This window comes from Rana temporaria, chromosome 12 (genome assembly GCF_905171775.1).
Source record: "Rana temporaria chromosome 12, aRanTem1.1, whole genome shotgun sequence".
NCBI lineage: Eukaryota > Metazoa > Chordata > Amphibia > Anura > Ranidae > Rana > Rana temporaria.
The window spans coordinates 109,010,567-109,023,925 of NC_053500.1; the positions used below are offsets into that span (position 1 = coordinate 109,010,567).

Genomic DNA, 13,359 nt, shown 5'->3' on the forward strand with positions numbered 1-13,359 from the left:
CCAAAGCACAGATTTCCACTGGTCTAATGTCCATTCCTTGTGTTCTTTAGACCAAACAAGTCTCTTCTGCTTGTTGCCTTTCTTTAGCAGTGGTTTCCTAGCAGATATTCTACCATGAAGGCCTGATTCACACAGTCTCCTCTTACCAGTTCTAGAGATGTGTCTGCTGCAAAAGGTGGCTACTTTGAAGAACCTAGAATATGAAATATATTTTCAGTTGTTTCACACTTTTTTGTTATGTATAATTCCACATGTGTTAGTTCATAGTTTTGATGCCTTCAGTGAATCTTCAATTTTCATAGTCATGAAAATAAAGAAAACTCTTTGAATGAGAAGGTGTGTCCAAACTTTTGGTCTGTACTGTATATAACACACACACACACACACACACACATATATATGCGCATTAGGTATATATAATTAACAGTAAAATTGTAAAGAGAAGGGAGATATTGGGTGGAAAGGAGAAAATAGTTGACACATGTTTTGACAGTATTTGACAATTAATGGTGTTTCATTAAGCTGAGGGTCAAAGGTCATGAGAATAACATTAGAGGTCATTTCTTATACACTACTACCCCTATAGGTTAAAATGTACATTGTTCAAGATGGCCGCATACTTCGTAGTCAAGGTAACCTACAATAACATCTAGTCATTTGACATCATCAACTACATAGCTGTGACATACACACCCACTTTTGGAGTAAGATAAAAGTAGCAACTGATATAGCAGGAGGAGGCTGAGAATTAGGGGGAGATCTCTCTCAGGGCTCTAAGGTCGGAGGAGCTGAGGAGATCTCTCTGGAGACCGAAGCTGAAAGAGGAGATCTTCAAATGCAAAGATGTAGGGGGTTGAAAGATGTCCCTTTTGGGACTTTGCTTCTCAAAAAGACAGAACCTGGTAAAGTATAAGGCCCGGATTCATGTAGAAGCGGGTATCTTTGTGCGGGCGTAACGTATCCTATTTACGTTACGCCTCCGCAACTTTAACAGGCAAGTGCCGTATTCTCAAACCAAAGTTGCGGCGGCGTAGCATAAATGGGCCGGTGTAAGCCCGAATAATTCAAATGTGGTAGATGTGGGCGTGTGTTATGTAAATTTAATGTGACCCCACGTAAATTACGCTTTTTACGAACGGCGCATGCGCCGTCCGAGAAAGTATCCCAGTGCGCATTGCCCAAATTAACCCGCAAGAAGCCAATGCTTTCGACGTGAATGTAAATGACGCCCAGCCCTATTCGCGAACGACTTACGCAAACAACGTAAATTTTTTCAAAATCGACACGGGAACGACGTCCATACTTAACATTGGTATGCCTCATATAGCAGGGGTAACTTTACGCCGGGAAAAGCCTAACGTAAACGGCGTATCTGTACTGCGTCGGCCAGGCGTACGTTCGTGAATTGGCGTATCTAGCTGATTTACATATTTCTAGGTGTAAATCAGCGTACACACCCCTAGCGGCCAGCGTAAATATGCAGTTAAGATACGACGGCGTAAGAGACTTACGCCGGTCGGATCTAATACAAATCTATGCGTAACTGATTCTAAGAATCAGGGGCATAGATACGGCGGCTCGGACTCAGAGTTACGACGGCGTATCTGGAGATACGCCGGCCTAACTCGTACGAGAATCCGGGCCTAAATCTTTTCATGTATACCTTTTTGGGTAATTCAAGTTTGGTTGAACATATGCTTGACTAATCCAATCTATTGTTAGATCAGTTTTGGAGTGAGGTGAATTCTAACTGCAGTATGAATTGGTTTCACTTCTAAAACAAAAGAGATACATATATTGTTATATCTCATAATACTGACTTCAAAGTATTAAAATTGGATTGGTTATAATATACAGTTGTGTTCAAAATTATTCAACCCCCCAATGCTGTAAAGGGTTTTAGGGAATTTAGTGTACATTTGTAATTGTATTCAGAATGAAATCCTACAAGGACTTCTTAAAGAACCATATGCAACTAAAATGACATCAATTGGTTTTGTAATACAGTAGTAAATGTTTATTTTGTGAATTCTTCATTTACACAATTATTCAACCCCTTAAAGACTACCACTCTGAAGAACAGAGGTTCATTGAAGTGTTTTCAATCAGGTATTGAAAACACCTGTGGATGTCAGGGAGCAGCAATAAAGCCTAATAAGCACCAATCAGGCAGCTGTAAAATGACTGTGATACTCAGCTCCTTCTAGACATTTACTGGTGTGGTTACAAACATGGTGAAGTCAAGAGAATGGTCCACTAAGACAAGAGAAGAGGTGATTACTCTTCACAGGAAGGGCAATGGCTATAAGAAGATTGCAAAGATGTTAAACATACCAAGAGACACCATAGGAAGCATCATTCGCAAATTCAAGGCAAAGGGCACTGTTGAAACGCTACCTGGTCGTGGCAGAAAGAAGATGCTGACTTCGACTGCTGAGCACTACCTGAAGCGTAGAGTGGAGAAAAGTCCCCTTGTGACTGCTGAGGAACTGACAAAAGATTTGTCAGATGTGGGTACTGAAGTTTCTGCTCAGACAATACGGCGCACACTGCGTAATGAAGGCCTCCATGCCAGAACTCCCAGGCGCACCCCCTTGCTGTCTCCAAAGAATAAGAAGAGTCGACTGCAGTATGCAAAAATCATGTGGACAAACCACAGAAGTTTTGGGATTGTGTTCTGTGGACTGATGAAACAAAATTAGAATTGATCCATGGGCCCAAACACTTCTATGTTTGGAGGAGGAAGAACAAGGCCTATGATGAAAAGAACACCTTGCCTACTGTGAAGCATGGCGGGGGGTCAATCATGCTTTGGGGCTGTTTGGCTTCTGCAGGTACAGCGAAGCTTCAGCGTGTGCAAGGTACCATGAATTCTCTTCAGTATCAGGAGATAGTGGATAACAATGTGATGCAGTCCGTCACAAACCTGAGGCTTGGGAGACGTTGGACCTTTCAACAGGACAATGATCCCAAGCATACCTCCAAGTCCACTAGAGCATGGTTGCAGATTAAAGGCTGGAACATTTTGGAGTGGCCATCGCAGTCACCAGACTTAAATCCGATTGAGAACCTCTGGTGGGACTTAAAGAAAGCAGTTGCAGTGCGCAAGCCTAAGAATGTGATGGAACTGGAGGCTTTTGCCCATGACGAATGGGCGAAGATACCCGTAGATCGCTGCAAGACACTTGTGTCAAGCTATGCTTCAAGTTTAAAAGCTGTTATAACTGTAAAAGGATGTTGTACTAAGTACTAAGTTTGAATGTCAATTGGGGGTTGAATAAAACTGATAATGATGTGAGCACAGAAAAGACATTTGTGGTTATTTCATTATAAATGTTATGGTATATTTGTCTGACCTACACATGCCTCTTTGATTTAATTGTAAGCAGGATGACAGGATGATCAAAATCAATGTCAAACTTGGCAAAACAATCAATTTCAGTGGGGGTTGAATAATTTTGAATACAACTGTATGTTAAACCATACATTCATTCTAAGGGCCCATTCACACCTGAGCGTTTTGTAGCCTGATGCCTGAAGCTACAAAACTCTAGAGGGGAAAAAATCCATCATTCTCAATGGAGATGGTTCACATCTCCACTCCAAAACGCCTGAAGCCGAACGACTGAAGCTCAAACAAGTTCTGGATCCTTTTTTGTCGCTCGAATTGGGCTGATTTGTGCGTTTTTTAACGTTTGTATTTCCATCGATTCAAGCGTCTAGCGCGACAACGAGCGTTTCTACGGGCGTTTTGTCGATTTAATCTGTTCTGTGAAATAGAATATTCACCAAGGAAGAAGATAAAAAAAATCTACAAACATGGCAACAAATGATGAAAGAGATGATCATTTTTCTTATTGGCTAAAAAAAACCGGCGAAGTTCAAAAATGTCTGACAACGCTGTATGCAAACACGCTCAAAAAAAAAAACGCTCAAAAACGCCATGCTCAGGTGGGAATGGGGCCTAAAATATAAGCTTTGATCAAATTATCAAGCTGTGCATAATATACAATTTTTGTTTATGCATCTTGGTGTAAGAAGAAGGTCTGCTTGTTTTGAGAAGAGATTACACCTTAGCTAAGATAAACTAAATTTGTTTACACTAAGTCCGTGAAGTCACGGAAGCTATTCACTAAGAGCCCATTCACACAGGGATGAGGATCCGACTTCAAGTCGCCCCTAGTCACCTCAAGTCGCGCTGCATGAGAAAATCAATGTAAGTGCATGGAGCAGTCTCTCCGACTTCAGAAAAGGTTCTTTTACTACTTCAATCCGACTTCTAGGCAACTTGTAACCATTGATTTCAATGGAAGGCGCCTCAGAAGTCGGATCACTGTCTTAACAAAAAAAAAAAAAAATACAGGAAGAGAACATACATTTCTCAGGCAAACCCCTCCCGCCCACAGAGCTGATTGTTGTTTGATTGGCCACTGGAAAGCCTCCTGTCCTGGAGGCAACTTGAAGTTGCCTTGTAAGTTGCCTTAGGTCGCGCTGTGATTCATACTCAAGTTGCCTCCCAAAGTCGTGCTGGAAGTCGTGTTGCCCCTGTGTGAATGGAGTCTTATGCCATGTACACACGATAATTTTTCGGCATGAAAAAAAACAACGTTTTTAAAAAATGTCATTTAAAATGATCGTGTGTGGGCTTCATATCATTTATTGGGGTCTGAAAAACGAAAAAAAAATAAAATTTCCTGAACATGCTGCATTTTTTAACGAAGTTTTAAACAATGTCGTTTTTCGGGTTGTAAAAAAATGATCGTGTGTGGGCTAAAACGACGTTAAAAACCTGCGCATTCTCAGAAGCAAGTTATGGGATGGGGGTGCTCGTTCTGGTAAAACTACCATTCGTAATGGAGTAAGTACATTCATCATGCTGTAACAGACAGAAAAGCGCGAATCGTCTTTTACTAACAGGAAATCAGCTAAAGCAGGCCCAAGGTTAGCGTCATCCGCATGGAACTTCCCCTTTATAATGCCGTTGTACGTCACCGCGCTTTGCTAGAGCATTTTTAAAAAACGATCGTGTGTGGGCAACGTCGTTTTAATGATGAAGTTGGAAAAAACTAAGTTTTTTCTACATGTCGTTTCTGTTTCTGATGTTTTATAGATGAAGCAAGAGAAATGAGATGTCCTCGTATTACGCCCTTATGTGCTTCCAATTGGGTTAGAGGTGAAGTGTCTGGGGTATCTTTGTCTTTAAAGTAGTTGCTGATGGTGGTGTTGAGTTTGTTAACTCTATCTTTGTACGTCAGTAAGTTTGAGTCACAGTTTTGGATGTGTGTGTGTACATATTTGGGGAAGGTTAAGCATAGGGTAATCGCACAATTGCATTATTGCACTATTCAATTGCACTATTCAAATGTGAACGAGGGCGAACACGCACTAAATGTAACATTTCAGCCTGGTTTACACTTTCCTTCAGGGTAAAACAGTGTCTTCCTGCACAGGCTGGTGTGGTGTCCGCGCTGGCAGGGACCTGTGCCATGCGAGTTTCAGTGCATTGCAAAGAATGTTTTTTTTTTTTCTATTGTAGCAAGTTTTCAGGCCTCCTTTAGTCTAATGAGAACCTCCAGAGCCAGGGACAGCTGACGTCCTTCTGTATAGAGTGGGTTGCAAGGCATAGTGGGTGTTGTAAGGATTCATGGGTGCCAGACACTTCTTGAATGCAAAGAGATTTATTTTCTCTTGAACAGAGCAGTGGGAGAGAGGGTTAGGGCCAGGACACCCTTAGGAAGTTGCCATGTCAATTGGCAGACTCTGAGACTTCTACAGGTAGACAGCCATGCAGGGAAAGGCACCCAGCAAGACACCACATCTGCATGTGTAGGAGCGCTGTCTCCTATGGCAACAGTCTTAGAACAGTTCCTAACACAAATTGTAACAAACTCCTTTACTTTTATACAATCACTTCTTGTAGAGTCTAAGCCCGCTGAGCTCCCAGTCTCTCTCACTAGACTTGCTGATTCACTGCCAGTGAATTCTCCATTCCAATTCTCCTAACCTTGGTACTTTAGTATCTTTCTCAAGCTTCGCTTTCCTGCTGGGTCCCTGGCTTGGCACTCCAGATACTCCTCAAGCGTCACCCCACTGACTGGGTCCCTGGCTTGGCACTCCAGATACTCCTCAAGCGTCACCCCACTGACTGGGTCCCTGGCTTGGCACTCCAGATACTCCTCAAGCGTCACCCCACTGATTAGGTCCCTGGCTTGGCACTCCAGATACTCCTCAAGCGTCACCCCACTGATTAGGTCCCTGGCTTGGCACTCCAGATACTCCTCAAGCGTCACCCTACTGACTGGGTCCCTGGCTTGGCACCTGCTAAAGTTTCCCGATTCATAACCGTCCCCGAATGGGGAGAATACTGCTCTGGTACTCAGGGCTGGTGCAGGGATTTTTGACACCCTAGGCGAAAACCTAATTTTGCTGCCCCCATTGGCTCCACCCCCTTTACCCTACCCATGTGACAGGAGGCAGCATCGGCTTCCTCTAGCGCTGGTTTCAGTTCTGCGATGCGCCTCTAATTGCACTACCGGTCGGACGGAGCAGCTGCCTGGGACTGAGTTGATTACATGCTGCAGCATGCAGAGGCGCAGGGAAACCAGTGTCCGGGCGCCCCTAGAAAGCAGTACGCCCTAGGCCAGTGATGGCGAACCTTGGCACTCCAGATGTTTTGGAACTACATTTCCCATCAAGCTCATGCACTCTGCAGGGTAGATGAGCATCATGGGAAATGTAGTTCCAAAACATCTGGGGTGCTAAGATTCGCCATCACTGCCCTAGGCGGCTGCCTAGTGGTAGCACCTGCCCTGTATATGATAAGTCCATGGTGCCCGCTGGCTGATTGGCTCCCACTGTGAGCAATCAAAGTGAAAACGAGTGGCTAGCAGCGCGCCCCCAACCAGGAAGTGCTACCAGGTACATGATCCAGTGCAGGAGAAGTGCCTTGCTGCTGTATATGATCATTTATATCCAATGCCAATTGACTGAGGACTTAATAAGCAGCCTGCCAGTGAACTAAATAAAAAAAGAACATAACTGTTTTCTAATAAAAAATAAAGAGGGAGTGGCCTGCTGAGCACCAGCCGCCTGCATGCCCACGATCTGGAAGTGCTACTAGGTACATGATCCAGCGCAGGAGAGCCACCTTGCTGATATATATATATATATATATATATATATATATATATATATATATATATATATATATATATATATGTGTGTGTGTGATAAGTCTGCAGTGGCCGCTGATCTACTGCCTGGGACTGGGTTAGTTACATGCTGCAGCCGCGGAGGGAAATCAGTGTCTGGGCGCCCCTAGACAGCAGTGCGCCCTAGGAGGCTGCCTAGTGGTAGCACCTGCCCTGCCGGTACTTACTTCAGCTACTCACTATGGTCCCTGGTAACAAGGTGGTTGGTCTCTTAGTGGCAGCAGCTTCCCCTTTACCTCCGAACACAGCAGGTTCTCCGGCCGGCAATCCCAACCCTGCCCTCTTACTTCTGGATAGGCTCTCAGACAGCCTAGCAGCCAGATGTGCCCGGGATAGGCCCAAACTCCAGCCCTGAAGCCCCGGGCAGTGCAACAGCCATCCAGGTGGCACAGAACCCAGATCACCTGACCTCACCCAAATATATAGGTTCTTCAGCAGGCCAAGGGATCCAAGAAAACCCCTGCCCATTGGCTGAGATACCCCATCTATTCCTAATTTGTCCTTGAAATGCCCTTGTCTTATCTAATGTCACCAGATGGCCAAGGCAATGATACCTGACAGGTACATTTAGGAGCAGCCATGCCTAAACATCAGGGTGCCACACTATTTAACTTTATTTGAAGAGTAACAGAGACAAGAGCAGCATTGCAATGTGAAGGAGTCAACCTAGCCTAGAGTTCCAGCTCCATCCATCCACAGACCACACCCCTAAGCAAGAATAAGGATGACAGCCCAGGATCATGCAGCTTCAAAAACACATCAGAGGTAGCATGACCCGTGCTGACAGCATCCACTGTCACCCAGTATTCATGTTTACACCTCGGCTCTGACGTCACTCCTGCTTAGTCACTTTGACGTCGCCCTTCACATTTCACTAGCTCCTCCCACTGGCTCGGTGCCCAGGTCATCACGTGATCCGGTCTTGGAATGCGGCGAGCAGCTGACAGAAGGGAGGCGTGGTGTACTGCTCATTGACGTCACGCCCCGGGCCGCTTGGCGCATGCGCAGCGCGGAGTCGTCGGCGGCGGCCGGTTACAGTGGGGGGAATTGGAGTCCGGGGAAGCGGACGGGGGAGACGGAGGAGAAGCTCAAGGTGAGAGGAATGCTGAGTGTGACCGTGTCCTCCGTCTGTGACCTGAGCTGTGTGTGTGTGTGAGGGGGTTATATAATGGAGGCTGTATATGGGGTGTATTGTGTACAGTGCCAGAGGGCTGTGCTTACACTGTGTACACACATAGGACTTCTGAGGGTTCTGTTCTGCCAGTCCTGGGATATTGGATTGTAAGCTCTTCTGAATAGGGACCTCTTAACCCTATTGTTATGTAACTGTACTGTCTCCCATTTATATAAATCCTGTATAATATAATTTACTGCTGGGTTTGGTGACCTGGCTTCTCTTTGCTATAGTTAGGCACTAAAGCTTGATCCAGCGGCGGCTGGTGCTCAGCTCCCCTACCCCCCCCCCCCCCACGCGGGAGACGGCCGTGATAGCGGCAATTGCCTCCCCCCCTCCCACGCGGGAGACGGCCGTGATAGCGGCAATTGCCTCCCCCCCTCCCACGTGGGAGACGGCCGTGATAGCGGCAATTGCCTCCCCCCCCCCCCCGCGGGAGACGGCCGTGATAGCGGCAATTGCCTCCCCCCCCCCCCCACGCGGGAGACGGACGTGATGGCGGCAATTGCCTCCCTCCCACGCGGGAGACGGACGTGATGGCGGCAATTGCCTCCCCCCCCCCACGCGGGAGACGGAGGTGATGGCGGCAATTGCCTCCCCCCCCCCCACGCGGGAGACGGAGGTGATGGCGGCAATTGCCTCCCCCCCCCCCCCCCGCGGGAGACGGAGGTGATGGCGGCAATTGCCTCCCCCCCCCCCCCCACGCGGGAGACGGAGGTGATGGCGGCAATTGCCTCCCCCCCCCCACGCGGGAGACGGAGGTGATGGCGGCAATTGCCTCCCCCCCCCCCCACGCGGGAGACGGAGGTGATGGCGGCAATTGCCTCCCCCCCCCCCCCCACGCGGGAGACGGAGGTGATGGCGGCAATTGCCTCCCCCCCCCCCACGCGGGAGACGGAGGTGATGGCGGCAATTGCCTCCCCCCCCCCCACGCGGGAGACGGAGGTGATGGCGGCAATTGCCTCCCCCCCCCCCCCCATGCGGGAGACGGAGGTGATGGCGGCAATTGCCTCCCCCCCCCCCCACGCGGGAGACGGAGGTGATGGCGGCAATTGCCTCCCCCCCCCCCCCCACGCGGGAGACGGACGTGATAGCGGCAATCGCCTCCCCCCCACGCGGGAGACGGAGGTGATGGCGGCAATTGCCTCCCCCCCCCCCACGCGGGAGACGGAGGTGATGGCGGCAATTGCCTCCCCCCCCCACGCGGGAGACGGAGGTGATGGCGGCAGTTGCCCCCCCCCCCCACGCGGGAGACGGAGGTGATGGCGGCAATTGCCTCCCCCCCCCCCCCACGCGGGAGACGGAGGTGATGGCGGCAATTGCCTCCCCCCCCCCCACGCGGGAGACGGAGGTGATGGCGGCAATTGCCTCCCCCCCCCCCCACGCGGGAGACGGAGGTGATGGCGGCAATTGCCTCCCCCCCCCCCCCACGCGGGAGACGGAGGTGATGGCGGCAATTGCCTCCCCCCCCCCACGCGGGAGACGGAGGTGATGGCGGCAATTGCCTCCCCCCCCCCCCCCACGCGGGAGACGGAGGTGATGGCGGCAATTGCCTCCCCCCCCCCCCCCCCACGCGGGAGACGGAGGTGATGGCGGCAATTGCCCCCCCCCCCCCCCACACGGGAGACGGAGGTGATGGCGGCAATTGCCTCCCCCCCACGCGGGAGACTGAGGTGATGGCGGCAATTGCCCCCCCCCCCCCCACGCGGGAGACGGAGGTGAGGGCGGCAATTGCCTCCCCCCCCCCCCCACGCGGGAGACGGAGGTGATGGCGGCAATTGCCTCCCCCCCCCCCCCCCACGCGGGAGACGGAGGTGATGGCGGCAATTGCCCCCCCCCCCCCCACACGGGAGACGGAGGTGATGGCGGCAATTGCCTCCCCCCCACGCGGGAGACTGAGGTGATGGCGGCAATTGCCTCCCCCCCCACGCGGGAGACGGACGTGATGGCGGCATGGTAGAGACGCCGGCACAGCCGAGGGAGGACATGGGAAGAACACGGCTGCAGTGCATACACCGCTGGATCACGGGACAGGTACTCTTCTTGTATTTGCTGACTTTTAATAAACAAATAACTAGAACGCCGCTTTAAAGTGTTACTAAACCAACAACAGTGAAATCAGTGTGTATATGCCGTAAAGCGTGCTTGTTATACTCACTGTGGAACCTAAGGGGTTAATACTCTGCATTGTGTAAAAAGGCTGTTTGATTTTGTATGCACAGATCTCCTTATCTTGCATTGCCCCCAAAACATGCCTGGATAAGATTTCTTTTTGTTTTTTTGGGGGGGTGGGGGGAAAGTGTATGTTGTTAGCACTGGGCCAATCAGCACTGTCCAGACAGAGTGTCAGGGGTCCTGCATTCTGATAGGTCAGCCGGTACAGTATGAAAAATCCTCCTACAAGCTTTAACCTGGCACTGATAGAAGGTACAAGACTGTTATATACTGCTGATGAGAAAAGGCATTTAGCAGTTTATATTTACTAAAATGATTGAATTTCTGTGTAGTGCGGGGGACCAGATATAGTGAATGCAGGGTCCTGGGTTTACTAAACTGTTAAGGCAGCACACTTATTTTGAATGGGTCGCCAAATTCCCAGAATGGCTAAGGGCCAGTCACACTGGGTGTATTGGCACTGTGCTGAACAGCCTTGCCCAATGCCATCCCTACTCAAAAATCCTTGTTCCCGCCACTGTTTCACAATGGTGTGCGCTGAAATACAGTGCAGCGTGCACTACTTTTTTTAGGGGTGCAAGGGATCAAAAAACTCACGGTTCGGGTGGTTCCTCAGATCAGAGTCACGGATCGGATCGCCACCATATATAGTCCCCACTATAATGTTCACATCTCCCCCCCCCCCCTTGTAATATATCCACATCTCCCCCCCTCCCTGTAATATATCCACATCTCCCCCCCCTGTAATATATCCACATCCCCCTCCCTGTAATATATCCACATCCCCCTCCCTGTAATATATCCACATCCCCCCCCTGTAATCTATCCACATCCCCCCCCTGTAATCTATCCACATCTCCCCCTCCCTGTAATCTATCCACATCCCCCCCCTGTAATCTATCCACATCCCCCCCCTGTAATATATCCACATCCCCCCCTGTAATCTATCCACATCCCCCCCCTGTAATCTATCCACATCTCCCCCCCCTGTAATCTATCCACATCTCCCCCCCCCCTGTAATCTATCCACATCCCCCCCCCCCCTGTAATCTATCCACATCCCCCCCCCCCTGTAATCTATCCACATCCCCCCCCCCTGTAATCTATCCACATCCCCCCCCCTGTAATCTATCCACATCCCCCCCCTGTAATCTATCCACATCCCCCCCCCTGTAATCTATCCACATCTCCCCCCCTGTAATATATCCACATATCCCCCCCCTCTCCTGTAATATATCCACATCTCCCCCCCTCCCCTGTAATATATCCCCCCCTCCCCTGTAATATATCCCCCCCTCCCCTGTAATATATCCACATCTCCCCCCCCCTGTAATATATCTCCCCCCCTGTAATATATCTCCCCCCCTGTAATATATCTCCCCCCCTGTAATATATCTCCCCCCCTGTAATATATCTCCCCCCCCTGTAATATATCTCCCCCCCCTGTAATATATCTCCCCCTCCCCTGTAATATATCTCCCCCCCCCCCTGTAATATATCTCCCCCCCCTGTAATATATCTCCCCCCCCCCTGTAATATATCTCCCCCTCCCCTGTAATATATCTCCCCCTCCCCTGTAATATATCTCCCCCTCCCCTGTAATATATCTCCCCCTCCCCTGTAATATATCTCCCCCTCCCCTGTAATATATCTCCCCCTCCCCTGTAATATATCTCCCCCTCCCCTGTAATATATCTCCCCCTCCCCTGTAATATATCTCCCCCTCCCCTGTAATATATCTCCCCCTCCCCTGTAATATATCTCCCCCTCCCCCCACTGTAATATATCTCCCCCTCCCCCCACTGTAATATATCTCCCCCTCCCCCCACTGTAATATATCTCCCCCTCCCCCCACTGTAATATATCTCCCCCTCCCCCCACTGTAATATATCTCCCCCTCCCCCCACTGTAATATATCTCCCCCTCCCCCCACTGTAATATATCTCCCCCTCCCCCCACTGTAATATATCTCCCCCTCCCCCCACTGTAATATATCTCCCCCTCCCCCCACTGTAATATATCTCCCCCTCCCCCCACTGTAATATATCTCCCCCTCCCCCCACTGTAATATATCTCCCCCTCCCCCCACTGTAATATATCTCCCCCTCCCCCCACTGTAATATATCTCCCCCTCCCCCCACTGTAATATATCTCCCCCTCCCCCCACTGTAATATATCTCCCCCTCCCCCCACTGTAATATATCTCCCCCTCCCCCCACTGTAATATATCTCCCCCTCCCCCCACTGTAATATATCTCCCCCTCCCCCCACTGTAATATATCTCCCCCTCCCCCCACTGTAATATATCTCCCCCTCCCCCCACTGTAATATATCTCCCCCTCCCCCCACTGTAATATATCTCCCCCTCCCCCCCACTGTAATATATCTCCCCCTCCCCCCACTGTAATATATCTCCCCCTCCCCCCACTGTAATATATCTCCCCCTCCCCCCACTGTAATATATCTCCCCCTCCCCCCACTGTAATATATCTCCCCCTCCCCCCACTGTAATATATCTCCCCCTCCCCCCACTGTAATATATCCACATCCCCCCCCCATTGTAATATATCCACATCGCCCCCCCCCCACTGTAATGATATTACGGTGGAGGAGATGTGGACCAACCCCCCCCCCCCCCCCCCCCCCCCCCCACACACACACACACACACACACACACACACACACACACACACACACACACACACACACACACACACACACACACACACACACACACACACACACACACACACACACACACACACACACACACACACACACACACACACACACTACTGT

General features: G+C 49.9%; 1 protein-coding gene across 3 annotated transcripts in view; it reads left to right on the forward strand.

The window, feature by feature from the left end:
* The first annotated feature begins 8,195 nt into the window (after positions 1-8,195).
* Positions 8,196-13,359, forward strand: part of SEC14L1 (SEC14 like lipid binding 1) — a 96,989-nt gene continuing 91,825 nt past the window's right edge. For 2 of the 3 annotated variants that reach the window (XM_040330128.1, XM_040330130.1), the window contains exon 1: positions 8,196-8,304. The gene's annotated coding sequence lies outside the window, so the exon portion shown is untranslated. The remainder of the gene's footprint in view (positions 8,305-13,359) is intronic. The other variant, XM_040330129.1, reaches the window with a different exon arrangement.